At 49.7% G+C, this 14,057-nt stretch overlaps 1 protein-coding gene across 1 annotated transcript in view; it reads right to left on the reverse strand.

Moving 5' to 3' along the window:
* The window catches only part of NRF1 (nuclear respiratory factor 1), a 58,835-nt gene extending 51,198 nt beyond the window's left edge, over positions 1 to 7,637 (reverse strand). The window contains exon 1 of the mRNA XM_082280138.1: positions 7,537 to 7,637. The gene's annotated coding sequence lies outside the window, so the exon portion shown is untranslated. The remainder of the gene's footprint in view (positions 1 to 7,536) is intronic.
* Positions 7,638 to 14,057: the final 6,420 nt, after the last annotated feature.

Raw genomic sequence — 14,057 nt, forward strand, 5'->3', positions numbered from 1 at the left:
ATTTTAAACAGCGTGAAGCGAGTAACCCATCTTTAGTCAATTCAGCTTTTTTAATTAACGGGCAAAAGTGGTCTTTTAAGAATTCCTAGCCCAATAAGCAGAGGCTGCTGTTTGCTGACAGCATTCCTGGTTCAGCACAGAGGCGCAGCCCTCAGCCTGGCAGGATTACAGCTGGAAAAGATGGAGCGTGGCCCTTGCTGGCTGCTTTAAGGTGCAAATGTTGCCAGTTTGAATCCTCTTTTATGGAGAGAGAGGATCAGTGGTTATGCTGGACTACCACAGGGAAAGAGAATGGGAGTGGGTTACACAGAAAGGTTTGAGCAAGAGAGCGGCGACAGAGACGCCGCGGCCTCGTCCCGCCGAGGCTCTGAGCTGTGAAGGACCACCGTGTGTCCAGCATGGACAAGCTCTGTCCAGCCTTGGCTACATCATGGAATAGCCTCAGCTGGAAAGGATCCACATGATCATCGATCCAACTCCTGGCCCTGCCCAGACATCCCAACAATCCCACCCTGGGTATCCCTGGCAGCGCTGTCCAAACGCTCCTGGAGCAGCCTTGGGAATGTGCCCATTCCCTGGGGAGCCTGGGCCGTGCCCAGCAGCCTCTGAGGGAAGAATCTTTCCTGATATCCAATCTGACCTTCCCCTGACGCAGTTTCATACCATTCCCTTGGATCCTGTCACTGGTCACAGGGAGCAGGGATCAGAGCTGCCCCTCCTGAGGAAGCTGCAGCCCCCGGTGAGTCTCCCCTCCTCTCCTCCAGGCTGGACAAACCAAGTCCCCTCAGCTGCTCCTCCCATGGCCCCTCCAGCCCTTTTGCCATCCCTGTGTCCCTCCTTTGGACACTCTCCAACACCTCTGTACCTTTTTTCTCTTGTGGTGCCCAAAATTAGGATGGATGGATCGCCTTAAGGACTTGGTCGTCACGTGGCATCAACTCAACAAGATCAGCACATGGTAAGAACAGATAACACAGCCCTAACCACATTTAATTATCGAACTTCCACCCTAAATGGCAGCCTGGCTACCCCTTCTTGATGTTCAAGTGGTTCAAGAACGCATCTGTTTGGCTGCAGAAGATGCACCCAAGGAGGAAAAATTCCCGAGAAAATCTACTGGGAACTAATGAACATAAGGATATGGAGAGAGTCCAGAGGGGCCCCAGAGCTGCTCCAGGGCTGGAGCCCCTCTGCTCTGGAGCCAGGCTGGGAGAGCTGGGAATGTTCCCCTGGAGAGAAGAAGCTCCAGGGAGAGCTGAGAGCCCCTTGCGGGGCCTAAAGGGGCTCCAGGAGAGCTGCAGAGGGACTGGGGCCAAGGCCTGGAGGGCCAGGAGGCAGGGAATGGCTTCCCAGTGCCAGAGGGCAGGGCTGGATGGGAGATTGGGAATTGGGAATTGCTGGCTGGGAGGGTGGGCAGGGGCTGGGATGGAATTCCCAGAGCAGCTGGGGCTGCCCCTGGATCCCTGGAAGTGCCCAAGGCCAGGCTGGACATTGGGGCTGGAGCAGCCTGGGACAGTGGGAGGTGTCCCCGCCCATGGCATGAGATGAGCTTTGAGGTCCTTCTAATCCAAACCATTCCACAATTCCATGATGACTCTAGGACCCTGAAAAGGGAAACTGTCCCCTGTGCAAACAACACACCAGGTACGTGAGAAAATCCCGTGGGTCACACCCGCAGCCTCACATTGCACACCACTAAAATTTGTGTTTTCTGGAGGGGAAAAAAAAGTGCATTTCCAGCCCAACCACACCAAAGAGATCTGCCTGCGAGTCTTTCAGGTCGAAAGCACCTCCAAGCTGGGTTTAAACGCTGCTTCCCACGTTTCCCTCTCCATCCTGACGGAGCCTGGTGAGCAGGCCAGGTGCTCTCCATGTCCCGCTCCGTACCCCGCTGCCTCCCACACGGGCACAGGGGACACTGCAGCCCCACACCCGGGGAGAACATCCAGAACTGCTCCATCCTGGAATTCCAGCCCTGACCCACCTTAACTCTGTGCTCAAGCAGGGCTTTTCCTGCTTTGAGCACGGTATGCAAATCCTGTGGGGATTCCAAGTTTTTGTGGCTCCTGCACCAACCCCGTGTTTGATACGCTGAAAATGGACCGTGAATTTTTATTTGCTGCTACATTTTGTACTTCAGATGCCTTTCACGTCTCCCCACCACCACCTCCATCTACATATGCTTCCGATTATCAGGGCTGAAGTATTCCAACCATTCCCAGGGAAATTCACCGTTTCCTTCTGGAGCAAGAGACCAAATCCACTGATTTGCCCCCAAATCGCTGGGAATGCCCATGATGCAGAATTAACAAGCCTGAAAACAACCCAACTTTCAACCCAAAGCAACCACAAGAAGAGCTCTGAGTCCACCAGCTCCTTCTAGGGAGGGAAGGGAGCGGCACTATTTAAGTCCCTTCTCCTTCCAAAGGGAAATCAGGAGTTAAAGGATTTTCTTGGTGCCCAAGGAAGCGGCTGCAGAAGCAGCAGGAGACTCTAATGGCCGACACCAAAAATAAACTTCTTCATTTGCACAGCATTTCTCAGCATAAATAAAACATGGGCACTCTGGGCTGTGGTCTTGCAAGTATTTTTGACCCAGACTAGGGGGAAGTTTTCCAAGCCTGGAAGTCATCCCTGTTTGATTCCTTTAATTAGATGGTTATGTAATGAACAGTGGGAGGGACTCGGTTACTTCTGGATTGGCTTCCTTGGTCACATTAGTTACAAGCAAACGTGGTCTGTGAGTGAAAATACACTTTCTTTGTTTCTTCCTTATGCATTTGAGGTCAGATGAATTTTGCAGGACCAAAAAAGTTGAGTTTCCCTCCTCAGGTCTGTAGGATCTGAGCAAGCCATTTATAATTTATAGGCACCACAGGCAGCACACAAACAGGTAAAATAATTCACACATCTGCCTTGCAGAGGCTGAGAGTCACCAACACCCAACAAAAATAACGCTCGAAACCAAGGAGACACCTGCTTCCACCCTCCAGCACAAAACCAGGCTCCACTCCCCGCCAAAAGCAGCACGGGCCCTGAGAAAAGGGTGGAAAGCAGGAAGAAAAGGAGACTCTGGTGTTCCAAATCCTACTGATTTGGAATACACCTTCCATCCTGAAGCATCCTCAGGATGTTTTTGTACAGCTACGTCTATGTTTTTTCGGGAGGGAAAAAACAAGATGGAATTTCATTGACATCAAAATGTCAACGCGCATCAGGACGAGCTGTGAGCTCCACCAAACACAGCCTGCAGCTCCCCGTGTTCCATCTGGCAGTAGAAGGGATTCCCTCTTGGACTCCTTCTCGGAGTCTGGCAGCAACCCATCCACAACAAACCCAGAGCAGCCTCAGAGTCCTTCCCAAAAAAACTGGAATGCAGCCTGAGCTCCAAAACCAAGCAGGGGCACAGCCTTGGTTACCTGGGCACCCTCTCACGCTCCTGCTGAGAACACAGGGACTGCTCCTGGTTGTAGCTGTGCTATTCCCAAAGGAAAACAGGCTCTCTCCAGCCAACCCTCCCCGTGGGACTGTCCACCTGGCCACTGGATCAGTCCCAGCAGTTTTGGGGAAAAAAAGCAAAAGTAGAAGGACCAGAACCAGGGAAAACACCAATTTTGAACCCCATTGCAATCGCTGCAGTGGGTACAGAACAAACCTGAATTCCCCCAAAGCTGGAAGGTCCTGCACGGCCCAGGTTTAGCCTGGAGTGGTGAGAGGCTCCTCCAGCCCTGGCAAAAAGCTCTGCCCAACTCTGGACTTTAAACCCTTTCCCACAGCCCACTACAGCCTTCAGGCTGGAAAAGCGGTGAGAATTTCTGGTGGAAGCTTTAGTTTCAGGAGATAAAAGACACCAGTGCTGTTCTGAGTTTCACAGCTTGCAGCATTTGGAAACCAGAGGGGTTTTGCCAGGATTTATTTACCTGGCTTGGATTCCCAGGGAAAACAAGATGCTGAAGAGATTCACAAGAGCAGGCACACAAATTCCTTCACTACAATAAGTGATAAATGGATCGGGGCAGGGGTGTGGATCCACAGTCAACAGTGGGAATGTGGGAAACCACTGCACTGACGTAACAAACAGCTGAAATCCAAACCCTGAGAGGATGGATTCCCTTTAAACACACACAGACACCGCCCCAGTGCCAGGGCCAGGGTGCCACTTCATCCAAGGGAATGGCTGGAGCTCTGTCAGGGGGGTTTAGCAGGAGATCAGGAAAAGGTTCTGCCCCCAGAGGGTGGTGGGGCACTGAATAGTACAAGTAAAATCCCCACTGTGCAGCAGAAGTCATTTTAAAACCCAAAAAAAAGGTGGTTTATTTTATTAACTACCTCGGGCACTGGGTAATGACTAACACAAAATATCTGAACTGCGGTTTTTTTCCCACACATCATCTTCAGAAGCGGCGTAAGGAAGATAAAAGTCCAAGGCTGAATTTCACAGAACTCCCTGCACCGAAAATCATCAACACAGCCCCACCATTCCTACTGACAGCACGAAATGTTCTTATGTAGAAAAGTCTGGATTCCATTTTCTTGGTAAAAGAGATACAGGAGCACAGCAGAGTTCACTGTGCCCTGCTGCCTTCCTGGAAGACAATTTCCCAGATCAGAGAAGGGTAATGCATAAAAAGTAATTCCCAAAGCCTTTGAGAGAGAGAAACTGCGTGGAAATTTCCCTTCTTTGGAAAAGCAATGGAAATATTCCCAGAGCTTGTACATGCACATGGCAGAAGCTGGACATGACACAGCCTACAAGGGAGATGGACACAGTGGTCCCAGTGCTCCCAGTCTGGGCTCCTCCACTCTCCTGGGGTTCCTTGGTTTCCCTTACAAGGCTGAAATATTCCAGGCCTGAGCTTGCCAGAAGTGAAACTGCCTGGTTTAAGGCTGAGAAAAGGTGATTCAGGCTCCTGAGCGAGAGAAAAGTTATGAAATTCCAACACACGAAGAATTCCTCAGGCCAGGACACCCGTGGGCTGCCAGGTGGACATCGGAGCAGCTGCCCAGGCACGGGGCTCCTGTCCAGGGAATTCCAGACAATTACCTGACAGGAAAAACCCCACCGTGGCCAACCTCCCCCAGGAGCCAAGTGGCCTTTGCTCATGGAATCATGGAATTGTTAAAGTTGGGAAAACCTTCCAAGACCATCGAGTTCAACCATCAACTCAGCACCGCCGTGCTCGCCACTGAACCACGGCCTCCAGTGCCACATCCACAGGTTCTGAACAATTCCAGGGATGGGGAAGTGTTCCACCACCTCCCTGGGCCGTCTCCACAGCTTAATTCCCTCCATCTTCCCACACATTTTCCTGATGGAGCCACACGGAGCTGCAATCCTTAACCCACACCAAGGAGTCCCACTGGCAGAGCTGGGTTTTCCAGGATGGCTTAATTTACTCCTGGAACGGGATGGTTGTTGTCCTGGCCAAGTTACCTCCATCAGACCACACACTTCCTAAATCCTAAAATATTCCAAGAGCTGCACAAACCCCGCAAGGGATGAGGCCCAGGGCTCCCAAGCTCGCTGTGTTTATGGCCTGTGCACAAGAGGTCATCGTAAAACCTCACAAAAATGATGTGAGGCCACTGAAAAACAACTGGGATGCAATAAAACTCCATTAAAACCAACTGAGACGCTCTGTAAAACACCAAACACGTGCAGAAATTACAGAGGAAGATGAGAGGCTTTAAATAAACACTGCACTGTAACACTTGATGGAATCATGGAACGGTTTGGGTTGGAGGAGACTTTAAATCCCATGCCCATGGCAGGGACACCTCCCACTATCCCAGGCTGCTCCAAGCCCCAATGTCCCACCTGGCCTTGCACACTTCCAGGGATGGATGAGCAAGATTAAAACCCTGAAAAACCATTTTATATAATCCTGGGCTTTCCAAAGGTACCATCATCACACACTGCCTCTTTCACCCTTGATGGGAAAAAAAAAAAATCCTTGCTCCCAGTTTTACCACCAGCACGAAAACTTCAATTAAAAAGATGAACAATTCCCTCACCCATTTCCCCAGTATTTGGGCATTGAGAGTTCACTGTGAGAGAATTTAAAAAGGAGCAATTGTGATGTGGATGAAGGAGAGGATGAAACAAAGGCTAAAGTGAGGATGAACATGAGTTCATACTGGGAATCCTCTCAGGACATGGGAAGAGGGTCTAAAACTGTGCCTGGAAAGCAGCAAAACTCAGAGACAAAACCACAACAGCCGGGCCCTGCCTAAGGTAAAACCCCCAAATTTTCCCCAAACTGGAAATAACAGTTCAGTGGAGAAAAAAAAAAAATTAAAATATAAAGCAAAGTTACCAAACTTGAAGCGAGAAAACATCTCCCCACGCAACGAAAATCATCTGTAGCTGCAAGAAAGCTGAGACGTGGTAACCTCAAACGCAGGAAGAGTCCTGAGCTGAATTATTTCTGTCCCTTAATTATTATTTATGCTAAGAAGGTCCTGAGCACCTCAGTCACAGCCAGGTCTGTCCTGAGCCAGATGTTTGCGAGTCCTTTTTTGGGTATATTAATACATACCCAGTTACACCCCTTTTTTATAGGCCATTTGCACCCCTTTTTTGGGTATATGAAATGGAGGGGAGGTGAGTGATTAACACGTTTCAACTCGCTCCCAACCTCCTGTACAAAAGGAGGAAAATTATACACGTAGGAAATGTGAAGAAAAATAAAGGGGAGGGGGAAAGGGGGATAAAAGGGGAAAAAAGAGGGATGATAGGAAAAAATGGTGGGGGGGGAAGGGAGAATGAAGGGGAACTTCATTAATGATCTCAGAGGTCTTTTCCAACCTAGTCGGTTCTGTGATTCTGGGGGGAAAAAAAAAGAGGCGAAGTGGGAAAAAAACAGGGGTAAAGGAGGAAAAAAGGGGGCATGAAGAGGAATTTCATCAAGGTTGGACTCATTTATCTCTGATGCCTTTTACAACCTTATTGATTCTGGGGGGGGGGGAGGAATGGGGGGGATGAAAAGAAAAAAGTGGGGGTGAAGGGAAATAAAAGGAGGGGTAAAGGGGAAAAAAGGGGGTGTGAAAAGTAAAAAAACGGGGGTGAAAGCAAAAAAGTGGGGGTGAAGGAAAAAGGGTGGGTGAAGGCAAAAAAAAGAAGAAAACAAAAAGGGGGGAGGGGGGGTGAAGGGGAACAATAAGAAAGCATAAAGAGGAAAAAAAAAAAAAAAAAAGCGGTGGGGAGGGCTAAAAGGAAAAATGAAGGCGATCCGAGAATACCAGGGAGAACGGCGAAGCGAAAAGCCCCGCCAATGTCTGCGGCCGCGGCCCAACTTCCCCGCCCGGCCGGGCCCGGCTCAGCGCTCCGGGGCCGCCCCGCACCCGCCGCCCCCCGGCCCGCTCCCCCCGCCGCCCCGTCCCGGCCCCCCCGCGCTGCCCCGGCCCCGGGGCGGCCCCGCGGGCCCGGCGCGGCCGGGCGGTCGCGGCCGCCGGGGGAGCGGGCGCGGGCGGCGGGGGCCCCGCGTTGGTGCGGCTGCGCCGGGGCTGGAGGAGATTGCGCGGTAGGACGCTCACCTCAGAGCGGCTGCGCTGCGGCGGGCCCGCGCCGCGGGGCCGCGGCGGGCGGAGGGCGGGCAGCGGGCGGGGGGCGAGCGGGGCGGCGGCGCGGGTCGCCCTCGGCCGCCGCGGTGGCGAGCGCGGGAGGCGGGGACCGGCGGCGGCGGCGGCGGCGGAGGAGGCCGGGGACAGCGAGAGGGGGGGAGCGGGACGTATGGCGTCATAGCGCCGCGCCGCCGCCATCTTGGGGAGGGCGAGGGCGGCGGGGGCGACCATGAGCGGGAGGTCGGGGGGGGGCGCGCGGGGGGCCAGGGCGGCCGGCGCCATGTTGGGAAGGTCGCGGCCGTTCCCGCCTCAGGGGCGCTGAGGGACGCGGGGCCGCGGCAGAGCGGGACCGTCGCAAAAAGCCGGTTTGACGTGGAAATCGAGGGAGAGCGGTTTAAAATAGGTGGGGGTTTTGCCCCCCTTTTTTTTTGGTTTTTTTTTTTTAGTGGAAAAATCCTGTTTAAAATGGAAGTTGTGAAAAATATCAGTTTAAAATGGAAATTGCGGAAAAATCGGGTTTAAATAGATTTTTTTTTTTTTTGGCCATATTTTTGGTGAGAAAATCCAGTTTAAAATGGAAGTTCTGGGAAAATGCATTTTAAAAGAGAAATTTTAAAGAAATCTGTTTAATTTTTTTTCTATTTTTTTGTGGGGGAAAAAATATCACATTTAAAATGGATTTTTCTTCCCTTTTTTTTTTTTTTTTTTTTTGGCAGAAAAACCCATTTCAAAATGGAAATTGTGGAAAAAGTCCACTTCAAAATGGAAATGTTTCCCTTTTTTTTGGTGAAAAAATCCAGTTTAAAACAAATATTTTCCTTTTTTTCTTTTTTTTTTCCCCAGACCCAGTTATAAATGGACATTTTCCCTTTTTTTTTTTTTTTTTTTTTGTGGGAAAACCAGGTTTTAAATTCGGATTTCCCCCTCATTTTTTGTGGAAAATTTCAGTTTAAAATAAAAATTTTACTTTTTTGTGTGCGTAAAATCCAGTTTTAAATGGATTTTTTCCCCCATGTTGTTGCAAAAAAATGTGGTTCAAATCATGTTATTCCCCATTTTGTGTGGGGAAGTCCAGTTAAAAATGGGAATTGTTTCCATTTTGTGTAGAATTCACAATTCACCGCTTGCTGTCCCCAAGCAGCAGCGAGGGTCAGTGGGACTTCATGATCTTAAAAGTCTTTTCCGATGTAAAAGATTCCATGGTTTAGGGAGTTGAAAAATAAAGGGGAAGGATTTAAAACACAGAGGGGAAGGGAGCTGAGGGAAATAATAAAAACTGGTGTAAATCTGTGGGTTTTTTGAGTCTTGAGGTGGGACTTGATATCTGATTTCCTGAACATGTCGGATTTGTTTTTCCTTAGGAATGACGTGGAAAACACAACGGGAACAGGCATGAGGAGAAGAGTTCCCAAAAGCTGGTGAAGAGCAGCCTGGAATGCAAAATATCTTTAGGGGTATGCCTTCATTTAAGGGATCATTCGTGTTTATTCCGTGCTCTGTGCTGGAGGTCTGGTGGATCAAAAATTCCTTGGGCTTTTAATGAATCACCCCACAGGCCTGGCATATCCCAGGATCTCCACAGGGGGACGGTCCTGCAGAAAGGTGGATTTAGGTGAGCCACCAGGAAAATCCCATGGGGGTAGGATGTGACAGTTCTGGAAGGGCCTCGGGACAGCGGAGTGTGAGGTTTTAGGAGCAGGTTGGACAAAGCACGGCTCAGGAATGCTGCAGGTGCAGCTGCTCCTGCCTCGGGCAGCGGGGTGGGTGACGGCATTCCCGGAGTCCCATCCGGGTGCGCATTTCCAAGGCCGCATGGTGCTGATGGGTTTGGAATGGGCTGCTCCATCCGTGGGATTGGGAAAGTGCCCCCCATCCCTGAGTCGGTGGCTGTGGAGTGCTGGGATGTGTGGTCTTTTTGGCAGAAGGCACCCAGGAACAAAGCCTCTCAAAGGAACAGCATGGATATTCATTTGGGATGGACTGGAAATGATCCAAAAAGGCCTCGTTTCCCACTGTGAACAAACTAACACTTTCTTTTTGGAAAACTGAGCATTAGTGCGTGCCTCTCTAGGTTCTCCTGGATATCCAGGCTGTGCTGGGCCAGAATCCTACGTGAAAAGGTTGGGAAAAGACTGATTGGGAGTACAAATGTGCCTGTGGCCAGCAGAAAGAAGGGAGCCATGGGAATGCTGGAGGCTGGTCAGGAAATGCCAAATTCAGTGTTCAGGGAAAGACTGGGGAGGAACAATGATACACGGTGGGGAAAGGTTTAAATGTCCACATCCTGGGGTCAAAATCACGGAAAAATCACAGAATCGTGGAATGGGTTTGCTTGGAAGGGAATTTAAGGATCATCCAGTTCCAGCCCCTCCCATGGGCAGGGACACCTTTTATTATCCCAGATTTCTCCAGCCTTGCCTTGGACACTTCCAGGGATGGGGATTTCACACCTGTGAAACAAATACTGACTTCTTCTCTCCCCCTTTTCCAGATTAAAAAAAGCAAGTGGCATCCACCGCTTTCCTTTCACGTGTGTCCTTGCAGCAGGGGTTGTTCAGGAATGTGCACTGAGCTGCCTTCACACGGCTCATAAAGAGCCAGGATGATTTTCCCTACTCCAGGGAGAATTTTGCTGGTGCAGTGAGTTTGTTTGAAGTGGCCCTGGCCGGGCTCTGCCTTCCACGGCTTCTCTGGGGCTGACCAAGGCTGAGTTTGGGGATGATTCCTGTAGTGAAAAGCTCTGTTAAAGATTGTAGTCCCCAAAATCTGTAATCAGGAGAGCTGCTGCTGGGGGGATTTTGGATTCCTGCAGCATCTCCCAGCTCCTGTCAGGGCTCTGCAAATGCACTTTTCTGGTCTTACATCTGAATATTCCCTGTCTCCACGTAGTTCTCCCCTTTTGCAGATACTCCTCAGATACTTTCAGCTTATTTTCACGTCTTATTTTCAAATATAGGATATAAATAAATGTAGATATAGTCTGGTCAAGTTCACCACAGAATGGTTTGGGTGGGAAGGGAACTTAAAGCATCTCATTCTACCCGCTGCCATGTAGAATTAATGGGGAGACAAAGATCAGACTGAAGAAGGGGGAAATGAGGTGGGAGCTTGTTGGCAGGAAGGCCGTGCCCTCCCATCCCCACGTGTTGCCTGAAGCTGGTTTTCACACCAGCTTTTTTTTTTTTTTCAATCGGTTTTTAGGATAGGTGTGTCCTGACTCATTTCCATGCCAATGGCTGCTGGAGCACCTGATAATCCCAGTCCTCGAGTGTGGGACAGAGCTGGCAGAGCTCCAGGGAGCCCCAGGGTGACACCTCCTCAGCCCAGCTGCCGTCATCCTCACACAGATGCAGCACAGAGCTCCCCAAAAACGTGCTGCTGCAGTGACTTCCTACAGAGCTGCCAGTCCGCTCACCGTGAGATCCAGCTTCATGTCCAGACTGCTTTCCTTAAGGAAATAAATGCCCAGAGCAGGCCCTGAACACTGATTAGCCCGAGCGGGATGTTTAGGATGTGTTTTTGTTGCCATGTCCCCGTGGCTGGGCGGGTGTCCGCTCACCATTGCCCGGGTTTTTGTCAGAGGAGCGGGCGGGCTGAGCTCCGCGCTGGGCAGAGCGATAAGCTCCAGACGGCCGCGCTTCCTCCCCGAAGAACTCCCCAGCTCTGCTCCGCTCCCCCGCCTTGGAGGCACCGCCGGGCTGGAGGCAGGAGGTGTTTTTGTCCTCTGAGGCGCCCAGAAGGCACAGGCTGGGTGGTTTCCTTTCAGACAAAGGGAGTATAGCACACAATTTTACCCTCATCATCCAACACACCAAAGTCACAGTGTTTTTCCAGTTTTCTCACACCCCTTTCTATGGCCTTTAGCCCAAATTCCTCAGGACTAAGCCGTGGCCATGCTGATTTCCCATGTGAGGAATTTACATTTCTGTAGCCACGCTAAATTTTAATTTGCTTTCTCAGCAAAACCTTGTGTATCAGAGATTTATCTCACCAGTGTTCCTGTACCTAAACAAGACACCCAGGGCTGCTCTAAACCCCTGCATACATTTAATCAGAGGAATCCCATCCTGAGCTGCTCTTGCTGTATTCATCTAGATAACTAGTCCCGGCATTGATGCAGACATTTAGATTTAGGGAAGATCAATCCCGTGAATCCCAGTTTAGCAATACATGAGAAGGAAAACCGCAGGTTGGAGGTGTTAATTGTCACCTTGTGCTGATGAAAGGGCAGCAGTGTGGAGAAGGGAGGAAAGCAACAAGAATAACAGGTTTAAAATATGTAACAATATTAAAGGGTGGAAGGAGTGCACTTTGTTACCCTAAAGAGCTGAAAGGAAGGGATTTTAAGGGAACAAGGACATAACAACACTCACTTCATGGAATATCAGTGTAAAGACAGCGCTGGGTTCAGGTGAGCTCAGGATTAGCACAGCTCTGCCATGTGCAGGAATGGGAACAGTCCTGGAGCCACCTGAGAGGTGAAGGACCCTGGGACATGCCAAGGGACACCAAGGAGCTCACCAGAGGCACCCCAGGAGGTCACCAGTGTGAATCCCACAAACATCTCCTCTGATGTCTCCTGAGGAATCTTGCAGTGCCAGGCTGGGGAGAACTTTTAAGACCTGCTGAAGCATTCTGAGAGGCCCCAGCTGTGGTTCTAGGGGAGAAAAGCAAAATATCAGCTGCCAATATAAGAGCTGGAAGTGTTTCCTACTCTGCTGCCTGCTTTTCTGGTGATGGGAACAGAAACTGTGCAAGGCACATGAGTAAGACAATGGAAAGGACGAGGAATTGGAAACAGAGCTACTCCTGGGACAGTTCCCAAAGGGCAAGCTGTAATTATCAGGTACTCCCTCAAATATTGTATCTAATTTCAGGAAGTTCTTCCTGGATAAAGTATCTCAGGAGCCAAAACAACAGGTGACAGAAGCTTTCAAGGACCCCATCTCAGGCTGTGTCATTTGAGAGGAGTTGGAGCCCATGCCAAGCTCGATGGTTCCGACTGGACTAAGACCAAGAGCCTGGTGCTTTGGAAGCTCCAGAATACCCCAGCAGAAGACACCTGTTTTGCTGGGTGTTCACTGCCTTAGCGGCTTGATAAAATCTGCTGTCAACCCAATCAAACCTCACAGACAGGAAATCATCGTCCTCAACAAGCCCCTGCCCTTGTCTGGTGGAAATAATTCCATTTGGTACAAGCAAAGCGCTCCCGGTTGCTCCTCCCCAGCCACCTCTAGTGAGGGATACCTTAAACCCAGGATGGGAAACTCGCAGCACCATCACAGGCAAATGTCACAGAGCAGAGATTCCCTCCAGACGGGAAGATGTTACAGTTTCAGGGAGGTCGGTCTGGGTCTGTAATGTTTTGAACTGCCATAAAAAGAAACTTGTAAGAACCGTCACAGACCAGGTTTTGTGTAAAAACCAAAGGAGCCAGATCATTCCTGCTGTGCCCTGGGCAATCCAAGTCATCACCGTGCCTTCTACAGCCAGTGTGTGCCACTCTGGGAGCAATCCCTCCGATCACATGAGCATGTGGGGGCAGATTTATTCTACAAACCTTTTTTTCAGATTGAAACAAATCAAAAAAAGTCTTAAAAAGGAAATTAATTTTTTCGGGAATGATGTAATTTAAAGAATGAGCATCTTGCCATAAACATGACAAAGAAACACCAGAGTTCTTTGTCTGTAAGTGGCCATAATTCATGTGCCTGTTTCCCATCTCCTTTTATCCCTGGGAGATACCAGCAGGAGCAGCTCAGCACCCACAGCTGTGCTACAAACGTGCAAAGCAGGGTGAGATAATCCACATTTAAAGCCTCTTTCAGGTGTGTTCAGGCCATGTCACCACTGAGAAACCTCCAGGAAACCCCAACTGCAATAACTGTAATTTAATTGCTTCACTGATACAACTTTAACTCAAACATCTGATTTAACATCTCAGTCTGCACAGAAAAGTCTTATTCCAGGCTGATTATCTCCGTACATCACAGAACAGGCACTTCCTTTTAAATGATGTGGGAAAAGTGCCCCCAAGAGTTGCATGACCTACTTGAATCATCCTGAGAGAGAGAAAAAAAAATTAAATTCTGAAGTTAAATGTAATTTTCAGCTTGTACTAAACAGCTTTAAGTGTTTTTGCTTTCTTCAATAATCTTTGTGCCCCTGTCTCCCTGCTGACATTTCCTGTAGGATTGTAGGAGCGCTTGGCCTGTCCTTGCAATTTCAGCTATTAAAAATACTCCAGTATTCAGCAGTAAATGCAGGTGAACTTTTAAACGTTTAGGTCACGAGTTTCCACCAAAGAGCAAACTGCTCCCTGCACGGCACATGATTGTGGCCATTTCAAGGAATCTGCTGCAGCCATGTGTGGCATTAAGTATTTTCCTCATTTTTCTTACACATTTCTCTCTTTTAGTGCCGGTTACAGCTCAAAGACAAATGCTGACACTAAGCCAGGCTTTTGCATAAAGAAGATTTCACACTTGGTTTAC

Source organism: Coloeus monedula (genome assembly GCF_965178545.1).
Source record: "Coloeus monedula genome assembly, chromosome: 4".
Lineage (NCBI taxonomy): Eukaryota > Metazoa > Chordata > Aves > Passeriformes > Corvidae > Coloeus > Coloeus monedula.